The sequence below is a fragment of the Lygodium microphyllum genome, chromosome 27 (genome assembly GCF_053477565.2).
Source record: "Lygodium microphyllum isolate KBCC chromosome 27, Lygodium_microphyllum_v1.1.10, whole genome shotgun sequence".
Taxonomy (NCBI): Eukaryota; Viridiplantae; Streptophyta; class Polypodiopsida; order Schizaeales; family Lygodiaceae; genus Lygodium; species Lygodium microphyllum.
In genome coordinates, this window is record NC_141161.1 from 78,449,837 (window position 1) to 78,457,464 (window position 7,628).

Genomic DNA, 7,628 nt, shown 5'->3' on the forward strand with positions numbered 1-7,628 from the left:
GTCGAGACCCTTGACGGAGAGGCCACACCTATCCCATTACATGTCATGGCCCGCGCGTAGACGAAGTAGGCCGGCATATCATTGCCAGGGCCTAGCAACCTTGAAGCGACTTCATTCAAAAAGAAGATTCGAAGACGAAGGAAGAAAAGGCCAAACGCTAAGGTCACCCTCAAAATCAAGAGTGCCACAACACTACTTGTTGGAAGAAACATCGGCCCCTCGGATGGCTGAAAAGAGAAGTGCTAAGGTCGAGGAGTAGCCCAACCCGAAGTGCCAACTCGAAGCCATCAAGAAGGTGAAAGAATGGGTGAAGGAGGCCCAAAAGCACCTAAAGGATGCAGAGCCCATACTAGAGAACGAGATCGATGATCTCTCAAGCATAAGCACCCTAATCTTTCTTCCACAACCAAAATCAAGGGAGGCGATGGCACCACAAGCTGGGTCGCCTAGACAAAGTCTAAATGCTCCAAGCCACCAAACCAGTCAAGGCCATTGGCCAAGAACCACAAAGTCATAAGAGAGGCAAGTGACTAGCAACCTCATTAATACTCTAGTGACCACCCCTGTAACTCTAAGCTTAGGTGACCTGCTTAGGCAGCATCCAACGCTATGGCTAGAGCTGCAATAGTGGGTTGAAGAACCAAATGAGCCAATTACCACAGACTTTCCTAAGCATAACACAAAAACTCAAATACCGAGTCTGAGGCTGCACTCCATGCCTCAATCCCTACACATCAATGCCTTTTGGGAAGGCACAGAAATGCATGCAATCCTACCAATCACAGCTCTCGGGATGTCACAAGAAAGGGGATTGTAGACATAGGGGCACGAGTGAGTGTGCTAAGCCATGCAGTACTCCAAATCTGGGGTAACCCACCAGTCGAGACTGCTAGATTCAATGTCACATTGGCTAACGGAATGAAGGTGAAACCATTCGGAGTGTTGAAAATTTGGCCAGTGAAGATTGCAGGAATCCAATTCTTAGTTGACTTCATAGTCATGAAGGGAGTGGACTATGACATCCTACTAGGCCCCGACCCTGGATGCGCAATGCAAGAGTTGTAGAAGATTGGGGTAATGGTCTCATCTTCTTAGGCAATCAAACAGAGGCTGTGAGAGTAGAGATGGACACTTGGAAAACTATGCCGGTTGACCTAGATGCCATCTCCACCATGCTGAAGGGTGATGAACAGATTAGGAGATCCTATGGGGCCCTTACCAAGTACATCCCATGCCTTGAGGACGAGCAAGCCTAGATGTATGTTCTTGCTACCACCATCGACCTACCATTCTCAGACAGTGAGGAGTATGAACAAGCCACCAATGCAACTGGCAAGCTCAAGGGCACACCTTCAGTGCCAATCTGCATGATGACTGGAAGCCTACTTGGAAGACCCAACCCCATTGCATTCCAAGTCCCAAACAATAGACAAGATCTTCTAAAGATTCTAGGGTACTTGACTAACAATTGGCTAGCAATTCAGCAATGAATCTTAAGCCACTCCAAGACCTCTAGGATGAGCCCGAGTCCAAGATACACGATTTAAACTTCAAGTAAAATTGGGCCTTAATCTTTGACCAACAAGAAGAGAATTGTCGTAACCAGGAGAATGAGGAGCAACCAGACAAAGACAACTCTGACGATGAATATAAGGACTATTGTTCCTTTAGTGACGAGAGTGAAAGGGAAATTGATACTCTAGAGTACGACACTGGGGGGCGTATAATCAAACAAATATTAGTAGACCCTAGACCACGCAAGCAGAGGGCACTTAGATTAGAGAAAGGAGTGATGCACAAACTATGATCAAACTTGGTTGGAGCACACTGGTGCAATCGACTAGGAGCAAGTAGGCCTAGCCCAATCGAGTGACGTACCACTGCTGCGAAAACGGACTCACCTTTTGAGCTACGACCACCAAGAGAGAGCCCCTCTTCTAGCAAAGACGGAGAGTTTGATTCCAAATCAGAAGTCAACATGGATAGTGACCCTGAAATATCTCAGCCTCCCAAGACTAGATGCACTAAGGGAAACCTACCCGTCCACCGACGACGCCGACGATTAAGGGAGGAATGACGGATGCAGAGCAAAGTTATGCGGAACGAAACCTGCAAGTCCTGCCAAAATGATTCACGAAGTTCAAAAAGGGAGATAGGGTGGTGACCTTTCTGGGAGCCAAACGATAGGGGCAAGCAAGCGAACCAATCAAGGGACCCACCAAGGTCTAGGAGGTCAATTTAGCCAGGGAGAGGGAGACCCCACAACTTGTCTTTACAATTGAGGACTTGGTTGAGCAAGATGAAGCAAGTCTCATTCAATCAACCATCCTCTATACAAGATGTTGATCATATTCGATTGGACTGAGGAATCCCAATGCATGTATGAGGAGCTCAAAAAGGCTTTGAGCGCAGCACCGATTCTACGAGCCCCAGATTAAACACTCACATTCCATGTGCACATCGATGCTTCAAAATTCACCGTAGGAATTTTGCCAACCTAGTGAACATAACTTGGATTATCCATTGAGCTTTACTAGCAAACAACTATTGAGACTGAAATGAATTACTCGTCAATAGAGAGAGAGGGCTTGGCCATGGTATTTTCCTTTAAAAAAAATTGACATTATCTTTTGGCTATACATTTTACTTTCTTCGTTTGACTATCAAGCCTTGTTGTATCTTGTTAACAAACCATATGCTACAGGACGTATTGCTAGATGGCTCCTTCTACTTTTGGAGTTTGACTTCTCTGTGATGGTGCGTAAAGGGAAGCAACATTACATGGCTGACCATCTGTCTTGCATCCCCACGAGGGAAGTGGTCGAACAAGGCATTGTGGATGAACTGCCAAATGCGCATCTATTCTGCTTATCCAGTGAAGAAGATTTGTTTAAAGCTAACATAATACCGTATTAGGCAGATGACATAGTTCAAGTGCTTCAACACAGACTGCCGGAACAACTGATAGAAAAAGCCCGACTTAGGCGGCTCATCCTGAAAATCCAACCATATCAATTGATATAGCATGTCAACTTTACAAGCTAGGGCAAGACGGGTTACTCCGCAAATGTGTGTGTAAGCATGAGATGTATGATGTACTGACAGAGACACATGGCAAAATCGTAAGAGGACACTTCAGTGGAGACGAAATAGCCCGGAAGTCCCAGTTGTGGTGGCCTACCCTCTTCCGGAGATGCCACACAATTTGTGAAGCAATGTAATGAATGCCAAAACGGACTCAAGTTCTAATTCGTAAGGATCACATGGAGCTAACCCCAATTATCGCACAACAACCCTTCAAGAAATGGGGGATTGAATTCATCAGACCCATAAGTCCTATGGCATAGTTTTCACAAGCCAAATACATCATTGTAGCCACCGACTATCTCACAAAATGGGCAGAAGAACAAGCTACAAGAAAGAATGACGTAAGGACCAGTGCCAAGTTCCTATGGGAGGAGGTGATCTTATGGTTCGGCTGCCCCATCGAACTAGTAAGCGACCAAGGCACTCACTTCATCAACAAAGTGATAGCTCACCTCATGTCCTCTTTCTTAATCATCCATTATAATTCTTCGCCTTATTACCCTCAAGTAAATGGACAAGCTAAGTCCACAAATAAAATATTGATAAACGTCCTGGCAAAAGTCATCTCTGCCTCGCACAGTGATTGGGATAACAAGTTGATGGTAACCTTGTGGGCCTATCGCACGGCTCACACCCCCTTTAAGTTGACTTATGGTACGGAAGTATTTCTACCCTTGGAGTTTTTTATACCTAGCCTCAGGATAGTCCTGCAAGAAAGATGGGACAGGAAGGAGGCATGGAAAGAACACTTGATTGAACTCGAACACTTATCAAAAACTTGGCTTCTGGCCACCCATGCACTAATATGCGAGAAGGCAAGATGCAAATGCTGGTTTGATAAGCATGTCAAGCAGTGCAACTTTGAACAAGGTGACTTGGTACTGCTATACTCAATCAAGGGACACAAGAAAAAGTTAAAGTTTCGGGGGCTAGGACCTTTTAAGGTTCAAACCATCAGCCGAACTAGAACTTGAAACCCTAGGAGGTGAGGGCATAGGCTTCTTTAATTGCAGTCGCATGAAAAAGTACTTCCCTCGCATGCACCCATTGCATGAGCCCCCAATGCTAGTACCCCCTATCCATGTACGCATAGCCACTATCTCTGAGGTGGACGGTGAGGATGAGGAAGCAGTACCACCAAATTACCTAAGCGTGACAGTCAGTGCTAAGCACACATGCACCATCAATGCATTAATTGATGAGGGATCCAATTTTACCACAACCATTGGACCCAAATTGGCAAACCACAGTTGCAACCCACTAATGCTAAGCTCACTCCTTATGGAGACCAACCATACACACTTCTGGGAAAGTGCGAGGTTGTGGTTTCTATCTAGTCAGAAAGCGTGCCAATAATCTTCTATGTGTTTCCCAACACTAAAGATGTAGACACAGGGTCGCTGTTGGGACGAACCTTTAAGAAGCAAGCTTGTTGCAGTCACAACGCATCCACCTAGCCGTGGGTAATGTCCGCATAGTTACAGCTTTCAACAAGGGTGATGTGACTCTTTCTAAGTCCGCAGCACCACCGGTAGAGAAACCCACCGTCAAGTCTAAGAAGGGGGGTTGTGACTCATCACAACCTACCAAGCCTCGATGCCAGCAACCCACTAGAACCAATGCTGAAGCTCATGAACCCTAGTTCAAATGGGTACCTAAACAGAGAGCACCACCTAGGAATAGAAACGATAGCTTCGCAAGGCTAATGATATGCACCCAAAACCTCAAAAGCCAAGAGGAAATCATAAACATTGCGTACGGTCAAGTCAAGATGGATCCCCAATGCCTTATTGCAAGCGCAAGGCTACTATAAGGGTAACACCTGGATTTGGCTACTTAAAGCCAAAACAACCAAAGGCCCTACTCAATCGCCATCCTCAAGCTTGACCACGTGAAACCTCATGCCACCAACACTCAAACCACAAGAGAATCAGGCCACTAAGTCCATAGAACATCCAACGCCTAGCTCAGTAGTACCTGAAACAAGCTATCGCCCAAGACCGTAGCAGCCTAATACTAACAAACCGCCCAAATCTAGCCTCGAGGATATCCCTCAAATCTCAAAGGCATCTAGTCGCACAATAATTGCCACTACAACAAAACCCATCAACCATGAGGCCAAGCCACAACCTAAAGAGCAGACCAAGCTGCGACCATTAGCTATTGAACTCTCTAGTTCTATTAGGCCTCAACCATCCACTAGCCTTAGACCCTCTTATGAGCGGTGATCAATTCTAACCTTGGCCGTAGACTTAGCTGAACATATAGGGGATGACTTGGTTGCTTGCCTTCGACGTTTGGACGCGACTTTCATGTCTCTTGCTAAAAGGACACCGAGGTCTCCTGCAAGAGCAAGCGCAGCGATAACGCCTCATCACTACATATGACACACGTGTATCCTGTGCCAACAATCAAGAAATTGATGAAATAGTTTGCAGCCAACAACTCCCCTTTCTGGAAAACATGGTACACTATTCGCCTCCAATGGGAGCTTGAGGGATGTCAAGTCATGACAAATGTCGAGCAATGACGCGCAATCAAAATATCGGAGCATGACCCAACTTATGCTCCAACATCTTATAGGGTATTGATGACCAATCGTGACCTACCCATGGAAGAACATGTTCAGGGATACCCCTACTTGGATCACATCATGACCAAGGAAAAACTCCACATCGCTAGTAGCATGGGCTCCGGTGACTTCTTGCTCGATGTCCTTACCTATATCACCCACCTCGGCATCCGACCCTTCGATATAGAAAACTATGTTAAGTTAGAATACAATCTGAATTTCTACGCCTAGCTTATGTGAAAGTAAAACACTAAGGTTATGCACTGAAGTCCCTTCATCCTCTAACCCTTTAATCCTAGGAAGGATCCTTCTCATTTCCAAAGGGGGAGAGGGTAAGGTGGGGGTAAGGTGAATCAAACCAATTACATAAGGAAAACAATAAAAGAAAAGCACACATTGCAAGAGTAGAAGGCAACAACTTGTGATTGGGGAAAATACCAATTCAATTTGAAATCAATAAACTACTTAAAGGAAAAAGTCTACTTCTGCGCTCAAGCATTTCAATTAGAAAGTAGATAATCGTTCCCTTTTGTGTATGATTATTAGGAAAATAATAAAAGAAAAGCACGCATTGCAAGGGTAGAAGGCAACAACTTGTGATTGGGGAAAATATCAATTCAATTTGAAATCAATAAACTACTTGAAGGAAAAAGTCTACTTCTGCACTCAAGCATTTCAATTAGCAAGTAGGTAATCGTTCCCTTTTGTGTATGATTATTCTAAATAACACTAATGGCGAACATGGTTTCATGAAAGGCACCCATCATGGCAGGCCAAGAAAAGGCTAGCAAATTTCCTTTTTCGGAAGAGGAATAGGCAAAATATGGACTTTTGGTGGAGACACGAGCCTTCAACCAGTTCAAGTTTTGACATATCTTCAACCTAAAAGATGTGGTCATTAAAGAGCGAGCCATCAAGCAAATCATCGAGCAATGCAATCTGCAAAAATACATGGAAGCAGTAAGCCAGGGGGTGGACTACTTCCACTGTGCAGAGTTCTTGAGGACTTTCCACATGAACCATGGCACTGTAATGGTGCATGAGGGAGAGGGAACTCATCAGGTACAAATTGAATTGACCCCGGAGCTGGTGGAAAAGGAATTAGGATTGGCAAACAAAGTAGAGAGGAAACCGAAAAGATATGTATATACCTTGCTAGGGAGAGGAAACTCATCAAATACAAATTGAATTGACCCCGGAGCTAGTGGAAAAGGCATTAGGATTGGCAAACAAAGTAGAGAGGAAACCGAAAAGAGATGTATATACCTTGCTAGGAATGGACAAGTTAAAAGTCCACACCAACAACGGCATCAGCTTGGCAAATATCCTTGACCCCGAAATCTAGCTCCAAGCCAAAATGGTGCACACCTTGTCTTCTAGTCAAAGATACAACACCATCATGAGCCATATCAACGTCCCCCTACTAGAGAGCGGCGCAGCAAGGTCGCTAGATGAGGTGAACCTCAATGGTTTTGTGAGGAAGACCATTGAGACCTCGGCAAAAGCCTTGGCTACGGGAGGACAGACTGCAGGAGGGGAATCTCCGCCACCAAAGCTAAAAGAAAAGCTTCATCTTCAAAGGCCGCAACCATTGGATTTGGGGGGATCCTCTCCGCAATCATCAGGGAAGCCTTGGGGCAAGGGCAAGAAGAAGGAGGAGAAGGGGTGGATGAAACACCAGGCGGGTCTCCACCTCACCAAGAATAGGAGGCGTAGTCCAGCGAAAGGACATTGAGTGAGAAAGAAGAAGACAGGGAATAACAAGAGCAAACTAGCCGAGGAAAGACTAGGAGGACAAAGAAGAAAATTGCACAAGGACAACAGGAGGAGGAGAGGAGGAAATAAGAAAAGGCAGATTTGCAAAAGGCCCGTAGAGAGTCCAAAAAGACCGAGGAGGAAAGAAAGCAAAAGGAGGAAGAGGAGGAGGAGGAGTTGAGAAAAAAGGAGGAAGACATAGCTCTCACCATGC